This window comes from Eretmochelys imbricata, chromosome 14, assembly GCF_965152235.1.
Source record: "Eretmochelys imbricata isolate rEreImb1 chromosome 14, rEreImb1.hap1, whole genome shotgun sequence".
In the NCBI taxonomy this organism is placed as follows: domain Eukaryota; kingdom Metazoa; phylum Chordata; order Testudines; family Cheloniidae; genus Eretmochelys; species Eretmochelys imbricata.
The window spans coordinates 42,857,895-42,873,505 of record NC_135585.1 but is presented as its reverse complement, the minus strand read 5'-3'; the positions used below and the strand labels follow the sequence as shown (position 1 = coordinate 42,873,505).

The following is a 15,611-nucleotide window of genomic DNA, read 5'->3' as shown; positions in this document are numbered from 1 at the left end:
GCAGTGTGGAGCTAGGCCAGGAACTCTGGGTTCCACTCCCAGTCAGCTCCCGTGTGTCCTTGAATGGGGTCAGGATAGACAGGCTTTGGCTGCTTGGTTCAACTCTAAGCCAGGGTTTAAAGGGGCTCTTCTGTAAAAAACATTCTGTGTGCTGCCAACTTTACTTCTTATTCAATTGTTACCTCCACGCAACTATCCCCTTGAAAGAGAAATCACAGAGATGAGATCGAATCAATGAGTTTGAAATCAGCTTCTTATCAGGCAATATTAATGTTCCCCAATTTATTTAACATTTACTGCTGGTTGGAAATTTTCAGCTGGGTTCTTTTTAATGGAGATTGTTTTTTCAGCTAAACAATACCGCCAACAACAACATCTTAGAACCTGTATGCTTCCCTCAAACATTTAGGGATTCTTTTTTAAAGAAACTGAAAACTCGGTGCAAAAGTTCCAACGAGCGTGCAGGAAGCCGCTCAGCCCCGCTGCGCTGTGGGTGGCGGCGGGAGGCGCCGGGCTGTTTTAAATTGCCCGGGGTGAGCAGGTGGGGCTGGGGGAAGTGCGGGGGGAGTGTGTGTGTGTGTGTGTGTGTGAGAGAGGTTGGAAACTTTGGTGGAGCCGGGCCCCTGGGACAGGAATATTCCTGGTGCCCGGGCTCCACAGGCCCATAGAACTCGCTGCCCATGTCAGGGCGGGACCTTCAGGCAGTTGCTGAGGGACAGAGCCAGCCTTCCCTCAGGATCTGCCAGATAAAGGACCTTCCTCTGCCAGGTCTGCCCACCAGTGAGCTGTTCCTGTCCCTTTTAAATCCGGTCTGTGGCTACCCTGCAGATGTGTTGGGGTGGGTCTGGCTGAAGCCAGAGCAGCTCCTTAACCCCTTCTTGCCCAGAGTGGGATTTGTATTCCTCATCACAAGTCCAAACAGAGAGGGGATACCCTTGAAGGTACAGCATTCCATACTATTAACGGCTAACAAGCCTAGCAGGCCTGAGGGGCTATTTTTGCAAGTCGAGCTTTTTGTTCTATTGGTACTTTCATCTAATTCTTCAGGTGTATTCTTTAGGTAGCAAATTATTACCCCACCTAGCAGTAACAATAGGAATTTTGAATCCTTGATTTTATCCTGGTTTCTCTTGAACTCCTTGGAAGGTGACTTTAGATGATGCTTCATGCAGCAGACATTCTTTTGCCCTGTGTCATCCTGGCATCTCCATTACCGGGCTCGGGAGGAGGGTAAGAGAGAATCCACTCTGCAGCCTGCAGAAGACTGCATTCTAATTCAAAAGTTTGTTACTTTTTGTCCTGATTTCCTTCTGCTCCTGGAAGGTGATAGTCGGAATTTTTTTTTGAAGCATGAATTCTGGATGACTTTTTCAAATGTTTGGGTAGAGAGAGCTTTTGTAGGTCACCCTCCCCTTGTCCCCGGTATCTCATAAAACCATTGCACTCATTGATGTGCTGTTCACACGCCATTGCCCTCAATAGCTCCTCCGCGTACTCTGATGCGATCCTATCACATGCCTGGAAAATTACTTGGTTTTCTGATAGTTCTAAAATATTAAGGGATTCCCCAAAGTCAGAGCCAGGATTGGTAAAGGTCCCCAAAACACAACTGCAGCCTACCCTGCGTCAGTCCGATCCAGCGTCTTAATTATCTGTAATTGATTTAAAGTAAAACAAGAGGTTGATGCTCAGTCAACCCGTGAAACTCTTTGCCAGGGGATGTTGTGAACACCAAGACTATAACAGGGTTCAAAAAATAACTCTAGAAATTGATGAAGGAAAGGTCCATCAATGGCTATTAACCAGTATGGATGGGAATGGTGTCCTTAGTCTCTGTTTGCCAGAAGCTGGAAATGGTCAACGGGAGATGGATCACTTGATGAATACCTGTTCCGTTCATTCCCTCTGGAGAACCTGGCATTGGCCATTGTCGGCAGACAGGTTGCTTGTGCCTCTGTGAATCTTCCAGGGACGGAAGTGAGATGGAGAGTACACGAGAATTTATGAAAGAGTGATCTAGAAGCATTCCACAGTGTGTACAGACAGAAAGCAAAGTGGGGGATTCTTCCCCCCACCCCAGGCAGTACAATGAATATAGTCTCTGTTTCCTTCCACTGGAAGACACTTGCACGCCTGCTGAGCCAAGACTGCTGCGTGGGACTGTGGGTGCTACAAGTGGCCAGCAGTGGGCCAGAAGGACGAGGACCGTGCAGGAGGTTTGCCAATAGAGGCAAAGAGAAGCCAAAAGCACCTGGCTTCCAAAAGAGCCAAAGAGGAGAAGGACACAATCCATCAAGAAAGACTGCTCTAGAGGTTCCTGGATGAAGAGAGGTGGAGCAGACAGCGGGACGGATTGCTCAGGGAGAGAACGCTGGGTATGTGGGCCAGCAGGGTGATTCATCCAGCTCCGTGACAGAGCCTGCACCAATGCATGTGCCAGCTGCAATGTCTGCAGGTGCACAGGTACCTGTAGACAGGAGAGGGGAATGGTGTCCCTGGTCCTGGTTCACAATGGTTGGAGGGTGGAGTTTGGAGTTTCTAGCAGGGCCAGTGAAACAACATTATAAGTAGGGTTTGTTTTCCAAACTATTCACAGTTGTGTGTCTGAGAGAAAGATTTTTTAACCCCTGTCCAAGGGATGGACCCCTGTCTCCGAGACCAGGGAGGTGGCAGAGTGCAGACTGGTTTATGACATATACGACATCTTTGCTGGTCAGCCCTGAACTCTGAATTCCATGATTCATCTTCTTCTGACACTTAATAGTTTTTCTATTTTAGCTGTAGTGATTCTTCAGACGCTCGGCCAAATGGCAATCCAGCTTCCATGTGGCACCTCAATTTCACACTCTCCTTACCCACATTCAGAAAGTGGTTGATCTTCCCTCTTTCTTCCCAGGTCCCTGCCCTCCTTGCCCCGCCCCGGCCTCTGTCCTGTTCCCCAAACTTCCATGCCCATGTTAGTGCCTGTCTCACCCCCCCTCAACCTGCAAGGTCTCCTGCCAGCAAAGGGAAGCTGCTCCTGGATCTGGAGCTGCCTTCGTATGTCCTGAGGGCTGTCCTGTACCATGATCACCACGGGCAGGTAGTTCTAACAAGGCCAATAGCATAGTGGTCAATATGTTTCCAGTATAGGGTGGTGTTTATGTGACCATCGCTTATTAGCACCATAGTGTCCAGGAAGTGGATCTCTTGTGTGGACTGGTCCAGGCTGAGGTTGATGGTGGGATGGAAATTGTTGAAATATGGTGGAATTCCTCAAGGGCTTCTTTTCCATGGGTCCAGATGATGAAGATGTCATCATTGTAGCACAAGTAGAGTAGGGGCATTAGGGGATGAGAGCTGAGAAAGCGTTGTTCTAAGTCAGCCATAAAAATGTTGGCATATTGTGGAGCCATGCGGGTACCCATAGCAGTGCCACTGATTTGAAGGTATACATTGTCCCCAAATGTGAAATAGTTATGGGTGAGGAAAAAGTCAAAAAATTCAGTCACCAGGTTTGCCGTGACATTATCAGGGATACTGTTTCTGATAGTTTGTAGTCCATCTTTGTGTGGAATGTTGGTGTAGAGGGCTTCTACATCCATAGTGGTCAGGATGGTGTTATCAGGAAGATCACCGATGGATTGTAGTTTCCTCAGGAAGTCAGTAGTGTCTCAAAGATAGCTGGCAGTGCTGGTAGCATAGGGCCTGAGGAGGGAGTCTACATAGCCAGACAATCCTGCTGTCAGGGTGCCAATGCCTGAGATGATGGGGCGTCCAGGATTTCCAGGTTTAAGGATCTTGGGTAGCAGATAGAAGACCCCTGGTCGGGGTTCGAGGAGTGTGTCTGTGCAGATTTGTTTTTGTGCTTTTTTCAGGGAGTTTCTTGAGCAGATGGTGTAGTTTGTTTTGGTAACCCACAGTGGGATCAGAGGGTAATGGCTTGTAGAAAGTGGTGTTGGAGAGCTGCCGAGCAGCCTCTTGTTCATATTCCGACCTATTCATTATGACGACAGCACCTCCTTTGTCAGCCTTCTTGATTATGATGTCTGAGCTGTTTTTGAGTCTGTGGATGGCATTGTGTTCTGCACGGCTGAGGTTATGGGGCAAGTAATGTTGCTTTGCCACAATTTCAGGTCGTTCACGTCGGCGGAAGCACTCTCTGTAGAAGTCCAGTCTGTTGTTTCAACCTTCAGGAGGAGTCCACCCAGAATCCTTCTTTTTGTAGTCTTGGTAGGAAGGTCTCTGTGGGTTTGTATGTTGTTCAGAGGTGTGTTGGAAATATTCCTTGAGTTGGAGACGTCGAAAATAGGATTCTAGGTCACCAGAGAACTGTATCATGTTCCTGGGGGTGGAGGGGCAGAAGGAGAGGCCCCGAGATAGGACAGATTCTTCTGCTGGGCTAAGAGTATAGTTGGATAGATTAACAATATTGCTGGGTGGGTTAAGGGAACCACTGTTGTGGCCCCTTGTGGCATGTAGTAGTTTAGAGAGTTTAGTGTCCTTTTTCTTTTGTAGAGAAACAAAGTGTGTGTTGTAAATGGCTTGCCTAGTTTTTGTAAAGCTCTCCAACACCACTTTCTACAAACCATTACCCTCTGATCCCACTGAGGGTTACCAAAAGTTAGTGCCTGTCTCACCCCCTGCAACCTGCAAGGTCTCGTGCCAGCAAAGGGAAGCTTCATTCTGCATATCTGGAGCTACATTCGCATGTCCTGAGGGCTGTCCTGCACCATGGTCACCACGGGCAGGTAGGTCATCAACCTCCATCTCTGCCCCAGCTACAGGATGGCCTCTGGTTCCTGCTCCCTCAGGCACCTGGAATAGGGGTGGGGTTGGCAGGAGAACACCCCATGAGGTTAAGAAATGGCAGTGAGAGCCTTTTCCCTCCCTGGGAGACTACGGCGTCCCTCTGTGGGGACTCCCTTTCTGGCAGGTGCTGTGCTTTCGTTCCTGGACACTGCCAGGAGACCCAGCTCCCAACCCTAGCAGCTTGGCTGTGCCATCCCCTACTGTGTACCCAAATTGCCTTTAAAGGAATATCCAAGCCCCTCCCAGGCCTGCTCCCATTGCGGGTCTCTCTCCTGGCTGAGCACAGGCTGTCCTTATATCACTCACCAGGCATGGATCCTAGTTACATGCTGCTCCTTCTCATGTGCCCCTGCACTTATTCCCTTCACCTGGGGATAGGTTCACTTGAGCTACTACCCCTTTCATGGCCATCTCATCCTGGGACAGCCTGAAACTGGAAACCTGTGCTCGAACAGTAACTGTTTGCTAGGAAAGGTGCTGAAGTCACAATGGAAGAGGAAATCCTTTGGACTGGATTGAAATTATTCCAAAGGAAAGTGATTGAGGGAAAATGTCCAGCTTTATCCTCCTAGCAAAAGAAAAAAATTAAGGTCAGAAAGGACCATTCTGTCCATCTTCTGTGTAACACAGGCCCTAGAACGGCACTGAGTGCTTCCTCCAGAAAACCTACGACATGAGACTGAGCCAGATCATGTCTTCTGGAAAGACATCTCCAAGCATTAGAGCCAGCTGGTCAGAAAAAATCTTTCCTCTGCAGTGCCATGAAGTTAAAGGACACGGAGAAGAAGAAAACCTCGACTCGGGTTGTTACTGGAGCTGAAGCAGAAAGGCCAAGACAAACACGGCTAGGGCCCAGGACTGACTATCAGCAGATCTGTCGTTTTCTATTCCTGGCTTTTTGACCATGAGCGAATCTCTTTGCTCCTCTGTGCCTCAGTTTCCAAGACTATAAAATAAAGCTACTCAAGGTTCTGTTTTTTTCTCTCCTGTTTTTCAAGGCGGGACACTTAGATACATTTGGGGACTGTCTACGCTACCGGACTAGAGTGTCTTTGAAAGCTGATGACCCCCATATGTTGTTCAGAAGCTATGGATGACACAAGCTCCTATGTTTGTTCTGTGCTTAGCCCTATAGGGCACAGCTGGGCTGGGTGGCCTTTTCTCGCTGTGCTGTGCGGAGCAGGTTCTGGGCACGAGGGATATGAAGAGGCTCTCAAGGACTAATTCTTGAAAATAAATATCAATGAACTGCAACCCAAATAAAAAATCACTGCTGCTAACGTTGGTGGGTGATAAAATAGTAGTAGAGTGGTAATTAATGAGGAGAGGGCAGTGACACAGAGCAATTGGATCCCTTGATAAGCTGGAGCCATTCAAAGAAAACAAGTTGGAAAAGAACCAAATGAAGGGTCCTATAGCTAGCAACAAAGCATGCAGGCCACACCTACAGAATGGGGAAGTGTATCCAGGAAAGCACTGAGTGTGAAGAGGATTTAGGGGCCATGCTTGGCAAGCCATTCCACATGAGCACCCGGGGGATGCTGTGGTGAACAGGGCTAAAGCCATCATTAGATGCATGAAAAGAGCAGTGAGGAGCATAGGGAGGTGACACACCATGAGGAAGACTGATCCTGGAATCCTGCGTACAGTTTTGGCATCCACCTTTGAAAAAAGATTTGGAAATCTTGGAGATGGGGCAGCAAAAAGCAATGAAACATTTTGAGGGCTGGAGAAAAATGCCTGCGAATGAACTATTGAAAGAGCTCAGCCTGTGTAGACGATAAAGAAGATCGGGAGGTGACATCATTGAAGTGTTGAAGTGACTTCATGGAGAGAAAATATTGGGTAGGAAAGGGCTCATTAATCTAGCAGAGAAAAGCATAACAGTGGCTGGAAACTCAAAAGAGACCAATTCGTATTCGAAAGAGGGCACACATATTCAACCGTGAGGATGAATCACCAAAGGAACAAACTAGAAAGGGAAGTGGTGGGAATTCCCCACCTCTTGATGTCTTCTAATGAAGATGAGATGCCTTTCTGGAACGTCTGCAGTCAAAAACTAGCTACTATGCTCAACAGAAAGCATGTGATATGCAGGGGGTCAGATGACTTGCTCAAATTGTCTCTTCTGTCCATAAAGCCTGCTCATTTATGAAAACTTGAGTGTAGCATGGGGAGAAGCCTCTGATGTTTTACTGTGTTGGGCTTGAGCCCACAATGAACGCTCATTGAGTGGGGTGATCCAGGGGAAGCAGCTGAAACATCCAATGTGGCTGGACAGGGGCAGGACATCAGCACTGCAGGGGAGGGGTGGGTGTGGCAGTGACATCACAAAGGCCTTTGGCAGGACCTCAGCCTATTGGACAAAGGTGGTGGGGAGGCAATGACCTCACAGAGAGATCTTGACATCAGCCAGGCAGGACAGGGGTGCAGGACAGGGGCAACCTCGGAGATCCCTGTGGCTTTGCTTCAGCACGTCTCCTTCTCGAGGTCTCTTCTGGAGGACTGAGAGAGCATTCACTTGCACGTACGTGAGCACAAGGAGGACCCTCTTCGGAGTTTTCTCCTTTTCTTTTAGTGGTTTTGCTCGAAAATAGACATCTCTGTAGAGAAGGTAAGAGCCTCAGAGAGGTTTGGAACCTGTTCAGTCTGATCCATCAGGTGCCAGCTGATTTTTAGGAAGGGAAAACACTAGATTGTGGGGGCAGCATTTTATTTCCGACCTAGGACATTGTCCCTTAGAATTACTGGGGACATTGGGGTTTCTCCTTTTTGTTTTCCCTTTTCCTCTATCCCTCCTACCTTTCTCTTCTTGCTTCCTTTGTCCTTTTCCTCTGCTCTCCTCCCACCACCAGGAGCTCTGTGTGTGGAGCGAGGGCCAGGGGGGGTGGTTGTGGGAGGCCCTCACAGAGAGGTGAGACTGGAATTGGGCTCTGAGAGTGATCCCCTCGGTGGTGACCAGGGCCATTCTTTGGGCTATTTGATGAGAACCCTTAGCCTCCCACCCCCCAAAGTCTCAACCTTGATTGGCTGAGGAGGGGGCTATTGACAGGGAGGAAACTCTGGTCTTTGTTGTTCTCTTTTATGACCAAGCAAATAAGTCAAAACCAGTTATAAGTTTGACCAATGTTGATGCTGGTCTCCATTCATTGTCCTGGAGCAGTTCATGATCCTCTCGAACATTCCAATTCTTCTCAAATACTTGTTGAATAATTATGATGAACAATTGTTGGTCTGTAGCTCATTTGAGAGCAACTCTGCTACTGACTGGCTGCATCAGCTAAGACAGGTCCCTGCTCCTTTCTCAGCCTTTGTTTCTCCTTCTGTCAAGGACGAATAACAATCCTCTCCCACCTACCTCGCCATGGGTGGCTGCTGGGGATCCACTGAAGAGTGTCACTCGGAGCAGTGCAGACTAGGGGTGTCCTATCACACTGAGCCATATCCGATTATGACCTAATATTCGATTGGATTTGTATTTTATTCTTTTGAAATTGTGAAGAGCAGCAACTGCTTAGCTCAGACTGAAGCATCTCATCTAATTTTCTAGATCATAGTTGGTTTCAGAGTAGCAGCCGTGTTAGTCTGTATTTGCAAAAAGAACAGGAGGACTTGTGGCACCTTAGAGACTAACCAATTTATTTGAGCAGAAGCTGTCGTAAGCTACAGATGCATCCGATGAAGTGAGCTGTAGCTCACAAAAGCTTATGCTGAAATAAATTGGTTAGTCTCTAAGGTGCCAGAAGTACTTCTTTTTCTATTTGCTAGATCATGTGTCTCCTCTTTGTGTACGACGAGACAGTTTAATGCACTGTGACAAACAGGAGACGCTCTTGTTTTGCAAACAAATATTTTTGCTAAGAATTTTCATCCTACTCGTTATGATTTCAAGAAACAAAGTGGTTTCGTCTGAATGGATTTTCTGACAGAAACGGTTTCCATGAAAATGTTCACACCTGATTTCCTGGGCTCTATCCCTGCCTCCGGGGGGTTGTTGTCTCATAGTTAGAACAGGAGTCATCACTGTTGGCTTCTCTTTCTGGCTCCGTCACCGCTTTGCTGTGTGACACCTTGGGTAGGTCCAATGGGAACAGGGTCAATTCTCTAACTCCAGGCAGCAGGGAGCCTGGGTGAGATAAGGGATGTTAAGGCCGTTTGTGAAGGAGAAAGGGATGTTTCCAGGTGATGAATGTCAAGAATTCTAAACTTTGCTAAAATGGCTAATCTCGAGAAATAAGAACTAGCTGGGGCCAAACTTGAGCCATTGTCTTTTTTAAAGCCCATTCAGGGATGTGAGTCCCAGAGAGCCATAGAGAGTGGGAGCAACTTGCCCAAAGTCCCACAGATCAAGAGGCAGCAATGAAAGCAGGAGTGACACTCCCTCTCAAAGGCAGGGGGACCAGACATGAGGGCCTGGTTGCAATTGCCAGCTGTGGGAGGGAGTGTGCGGCAGTGGTTAGTGAAGGGGTCCATCCATGGCTCTGACACTCAGTGTGACCCTGAGCTGGTAGCTGAGGTCCGTTTGCCATCAGTAGGGTTGGGGTCCCATCGCTACAGCCCAGTGGGTTTGGGAGGCTTCAGGAAGGTGTGTAAAGTGCTGGGATGTCAGGATCCTGGAGGCGCTGTCACCTCCGCCCTAGGGCCGTGTTCTGCACCCCCCTGCTGCTGGCTGCGTTTCTCTGTCCCTTGGCAATCAGACAGACTCTTGTTTTCACAGCCAGTGGATCGCCCGAGTGTCATCACCCTGCCTGCTGGCTGGGCAGGGTAACTCCTGAGGTCACCACCCTCTCCAGCCTGCCTTGGGCTTGGAGAGTGAGGAGGAGGGCGAGGGACGTCTGCTGACCCTGAACATCCGCCATCCATTATCCCATCACTGAGAGCAAGTGAGTGGCATTCGGGTTCCTCGGTGGCTTCCCCTGTCTGTCTGGGGAGAGGCAGAAACGGGGGGGAGAGACTATCTCCAAAGGGGGATTTCCTTTGCAAACAGCCCCCAAGAGCCCCTCACTCTTAGGCCAGACAGGGGCTTCTCCAGAGCCGTCTCCAGTGTGTTTGGAAAGGTTCCAGCAAGGGGGCTCCTAGTCCTTCCCTTGTGGGACACTGTTCCCCAGGCTGAGAGTCTCGGAGCTGGGCCAGACCCTGTGAGCTGCTGAGCCTGGAAATCAATGGGAAACGAGGAGGACCCTGGTCATGGTTCTGCTCTGAACCCGCCTGCTTCTCAGCATCCTCTGGAACTGGTCGCTCGCTCAGCACCGGTCAGAGATGGCAAAGCGCTGGTGTCACTGACCCCACCCCACCCTATGGACACGTTTCCCAGATCTCAGTGCCCGGTCTGAGCTCTCTCCCTCCCCCGCCTCCAGGGTTTCACACCGAGCAGGTTCCCGTGGGCTGCGCTCTGAGCGGCCAGGCCCTCGTGGACCCCCGAGGTTCCAGTACGCCTACGATGGGAGGGACTTCATCAGCTTTGACGACCAGACGGGGACGTGGGTCGCGGCTGAGCAGCCGGCCTTCCCTCAGAAGCAGAGCTGGGAGACGGGCAAGACGTGGACTCAGTACGTCCGGTGGTACCTGAAACGAGTGTCTGGACACCCTGCAGAGCCCGGTGCAGCAGGGGAGTGGGGTCCTGCGGCAGCAGGGTGAGTGAGCCTGCAAGGAGCTAGCATGGGGTGCGGGAGGGGCACAGTCACACCAATGGGACTTAGGTACAGAGGTGCCGACTTCCCAATGCTCCAGGGGATGCTCGACCCCCACTCTGTCCCAGGCCCTCCCCCCACTCCACCGCTTCCTGCCCCACCTCTTCCCACACCCGCTCCGCCCCCCACTCCAACCCCTCTGCCTCTCCCCACCCTGATCTGCCCCCTTCCCCCTCGTGTGCCGCCCCCTCCCCCTCCCCCTGTGAGCCTCCTGCATGACACAGAACAGCTGACTGTGGCAGGCCAACGGCGTTGCGGGGGAGGGGAGGCGCTGATCAGGAGGGCTGCTGGTGCGTGCTGAGCACCCACCATGTTTTTTCCTGTCGGTGCTCCAGCCCCGGAGCACCCACGGAGCCGATGCCTATGCTTGGGTATCTCCGGAAAGGGTGGTGTGGCTGGGCAGAGGGACTGTGATGAAGCGCGCCTGTGTTCTATTCCAGCTCTGTCCCTGGCCTGCTGGGTCACCCTGGGCCAGTCACAACCCCTCTCTGTGCCTCAGTTTCCTCATCTGTACAATGGGCATAATGAAGCTGACCGTTTTTTGTAAAGTGCATGGAGATGGAGCAATGGCGAGCTTGTCGAGCACTGTGGGTTGTTCTCAATTGTTACCAGTGCAGACAGTTTATTAGCTGGTGCTAGCAGTTCTGGCTGCCTGGGCGCCTCCATTCTGCAAGCCCTTTCCTGTTGGCTTCCAGCTCCCTCCAACGTCTCCTTTTTGGGCTGAACCGTTTCAGCCCTGGGTTGTGAGTTGATTAATTTTGGCAAGTTTGAGCCGGAAAAGGCCCAGCCATCTGTGTGTGTGAAGGCAGCAGACTGGGAATGGGGCGGGGGATGCATTTTGTCATTCGACAAAGAAAAAACACTTGCCTTGAGCTTCTTTTGCCCAGTGCTAGCACCTCCTCAGTCGAGGGCAGAGGCGTGGAAAGGGCCAGGGACTCGGGGCAGTGTGGCAGCGGGATTGAAGTGCCCGAGGATGCAGAGAGGGGCCTGCTGGGATTTCCAAAGGGAGGCGCCTGACTCCCTGTGAAATCACCGGGGTTAGGCACTGAGGGGGGTTGGAAATCCAACTGGCCCTTAGCCCCCTAAATCGCACATGCATGTTTGGAGGGCCCAGTGAAAACCTGCCTGGATATAGCTGGGTTACAGTGCAGGAGCGTGCGCAGTGAAGGAGACCTGGGCCCAGGCTTCTGCTGATAACTACCCAGTTCAGCTACACCAATATGAGAAAGGATTAGAACAGAGGGGATTGACACCAGATTAACTAACTCTATTTACGAATCAATGTAAATGGGTGCAGACCAGGTCTCTCTCACATGTGAGTATTCCTCAAATTCAAACTGGAACAGGTGCAGAGAAGGGCTACTAGGATGATCTGAGGAATGGAGAGCCTACCTTATGAGAGGAGACTCAAAGAGGTTGGCTTGTTGAGCCTAATCAAGGAGCGTATGATGGGTCCACCTACGATGGTGTGTGGCCCATTGGCGACTGTCAGTAGCAAAAATCCCCAATGGCCAGAGACAGGACATTAGATGGGGAGGGCTATGAGTTGCTACAGAGAATTCTTTCCCAGGTATCTGGCTGGTGGGTCTCACCCACATACTCAGGGTCTAATTGATCACCAGATTTGGGGTCAGGAAGGAATTTTCCGCCAGGAGACACTGGCAGAGACCTTGGGGGGTGGGGTTGTTGCCTTCCTCTGCAGCATGGGGCACAAGTCACTGCTGCTTTAAACTAGTGTCAGTGATGAATTCTCTGTAACTTGAAATCTTTAAATCATGATTTGAGGACTCCAGTCGCTCAGGCAGAGGTTAGGGGTCGGTTCCAGGAGCAGGTGGGTGAGGTTCTGTGGCCTGCAATGTGCAGGAGGTCAGACTAGATGACCACAATGGTCTCTTCTGGCCTTAGTCTATCAGACATGCTGCAGGGCCTTTACCTGTTCTGTTACATGGTCCCAGCCCCCGGAGTCTGGCTAACGCCCTGTGTCTCCTCCCAGTGCACCCCAAGGTCTCAGTTTCCCTCAGAGATGCCCCCGATGGCTCCATCACCCTCTCCTGCCACACCAGGGGTTCTTACCCACATCCCATCCACATCTCCTGGATGCAGGATGGAAAAGACATCCTGGTGGAGAAAGAGTCCAGCGGGATCCTGCCCAACGCTGACGGCACCTACTAGATGCAGTCGTCTCTTGAGATCTCCCTGCAGGAGGAGGACAGGCACCGCTATGCCTGCTGGGTAGAGCACAGCAGCCTGGCAGAGCCTGTGCTTGTCTGGAGTAAGGGTGGGGCGAATGGTGGGGGGTGGGGGCACATCCCTCTTGGAGTTTCAGAGATGGGGTGAGCCCCTGTAGCAGAAGGGTCAATATCCCTGCTCATCATCAGTGTGAACTCTTCTAGTCTGGGGATTTGTGTGATCCACAGAAATGGCCGATCCCTCAGAGAATCTGATTTTCTGGCCATGGTGGCATCCAGTGACGGTGAGTTCCACAGGCTGATGTTATTACAAGTGAAAGGCCCAGCAACTGTGTGGTGTGTATGGCTGGCAGTGCCTGGCAGAGTGCCCGGTCTTGTGCCCCATCCCTGTCCGCCTCCTGCCTCAGACTTTCCTCTCCTCTGGAGGCCAGGTCTCTGTATAGGCCCTTGGGGAGAGGTTCAAGGCAAAGGCCTGTGGCTGACCCAGGAGGATGGTCCAGTGGGTACTCCCCTCGCTGACCTGAGTCCTTCTCCGTCCCACAGCCCCTGGGAAGAAGGGCTCCCTGCCCCTCTGGGTCCTGGCCTCCATTGCCCTGGCTGCGCTGATTCTGGCTGGAGCTGTAGGAGCAAGCGTTACCCTGTGGAGGGGAAAATCAGCAGGTAACAGTTGGTCCCTGTGGAGCTGGGATGTATGCGAGGGCGGCTCGGGAATGGGGCAGCCCAGCCAGCCAAGGGTGAATGGGTCCTCCCACCCCCGAGGAGAGGTGGGGCAGCGTTGATTACAGTAGCCTGGTCCTGCTGGGGGCAGAGTGGGCTCTGTGGTTGACTGGGCATCTTATTGTGGGGGGGTCACTGGGGTAGGGCTGGCCTCAGCGTGGTGCAATCGGGGTCACGGGGAGCCTTGTGTCTGGGGAAGGGGGAGTCGGGGTCACCATGGGGGAGGGGTTACCCTGCTCCCCTGCACTGATCCTCATTCTCTGCTTGTGTTTCAGGCCCATGGAGACCCAGCTACGCTCTGGCAGCCAGTGAGTAAATCTGGGGTACAGGGCCCAGATGCCCCAGTGCATCATAGTGGGAGGGGAGTAGTGACTGAAGATGAGCGCCGATTGCTGTTTACTCTAGGCCTGACAATTCCTGGGCCTGTGGAAATCTGCGGGGCCGCCCCAGCCATCACCCTTCCCCGGCTCCCTGGGAATCTCTGACACACGCGCTGCCTTCGCTCAAAACCCAGGGAACCCCAAAGAGCGGAAACAGCATCCAAAGGTCACCCCCCAGGGCAAAGCTTGGCCAGCGTCCCAGCATGCACTGCGTGCCCCTTAGCATGACTCTGGGGACAGGAGTGCAGGCCTGTACCTGGAGCCCCGGGAGATGGTGTGTAGGGTTGTTATGCTCTCTCCTGGAGGCCTGCCCATTGTCAGGACTGGGGGTTTCTGTACAGAGCTTAGTTTGGGGTCCATGAGGGGGCATGGCGGGGGGAAACCCACAGCTGAATTCCCATCTGCCTTCCCTAGCTGGGGTTCCCAACAGGTAAAGCCACTTCTAAATAATTGTCTTCTCTCTCTGTACCACAGCAAAAATCGGAGAAGTTTCTGCTTCCAGCTCTTAATCGGGAACAGACACCCAGAGCATGGGAGCCCGGAGCTAGGTTCAGAGTGGCCCTGGCCATCCAGTGAGGAATTATGGGATGCCACCTCCATCTGTGAGGCAAATGGACCCGCTTGAAAAAACTGAATGCAGAAATTGTGGTTTGTAGGAAGAAGACTCTTTGCTCTCATCGAGGTCCAGTCTGAGATGCCACCAGCTTTTCTGACACACAAAAATCTGCTCCAAACTGAGCCACTGAGTCTCCAGATATCAGACGGTGGTTGGCTAGTGTCTCTGTGTGGAGCAGGACTTGCAGAAAGATGAGGATCTATCCCTCTCTGGCTGTGGCTGAGGGGATGTGGAATGGGTTTTTCCCTATTTCTTCTCCAGTTCCACCTTTTTGCTGGCTTTTCATTTTTAAGAAATGATTTCTGGGGGCTGACACACGACCTCCCATGTCTCAGATACCTACAGACCTGCGGACTGTGTGGATTTTTGGGTAACAAAGTGTGATGATATGGGTTCCCCTATCACAGTAGTGCTACCTCTCCCTTTCCTCATGCTCTGGTCCAGGGGCAGCACATTATGACAGACAGGGGCATTCCTGTTACCATTTGCTATGAGTGTGACATTTCTAATTTAAATTTGGACACAAATAAAGTACCTTTGTGATTGGGAAACGTGTTCTACCGCATTAAATCTCGGGGCAAGTGTAGTAACTTCTCTCTTAACGTTGTAGTTATGTTCCTGAAAAATGCGACTTTAAGCGAAACAATGTTAAGCGAATCCAGTTTCCCCATAAGAATGAATGTAAATGGGGGGGGGTAGGTTCCAGGGAATTTTTTTTCACGAGACAAAAGACTGTACACACACACACACACACTCTATAAGTTTTAAACAAACAATAAGCTTGGTTGAGGTGGTGAAGTTAGAGGGTGGAGGAGGAAGGGATATTTCCCAGGGAATGCCTTACTGCTAAATGATGAACTAACACTCGGCTGAGCTCTCAAGGGTTAACACATTGCTGTTAATGTAGCCTCACACGCTACAAGGCAGCACCAATGGAGGGAAGGGAGACAGCATGGCAGACAGAGACACACACCGTGTGTGTGAGAGAGAGATGCACTTTGCCCCTTTAAGTACTCTGACCCCACTCTAAGTACATTGCCTTTTTAAGAAGATCGGCAGGTTGAGATGGGAGCTGCATCCAGGAAGCTCCCTCCATCCTGAGCCCTGTCGTGTCTCCCCCACCACCACACACCCATTCTATGGAGATGGGGTAAGTGGGGTGCAGGGGGACACCCTGACATTAGTCCCCCTCCCCTCCCTCGGCACAGCAAGCAGGAGGCTCTGGGGA

General features: G+C 51.3%; 1 long non-coding RNA gene across 1 annotated transcript; it reads left to right on the top strand.

Annotated features, from left to right (window-relative positions):
• The first annotated feature begins 9,358 nt into the window (after window positions 1–9,358).
• LOC144274636 (uncharacterized) lies at window positions 9,359–14,941 on the top strand. The gene is made up of 5 exons (XR_013347907.1): window positions 9,359–9,674; window positions 10,149–10,424; window positions 13,214–13,330; window positions 13,663–13,695; window positions 14,242–14,941. It is a non-coding gene; the product is annotated as an uncharacterized LOC144274636 (long non-coding RNA).
• The last annotated feature ends 670 nt before the right edge of the window (window positions 14,942–15,611 follow it).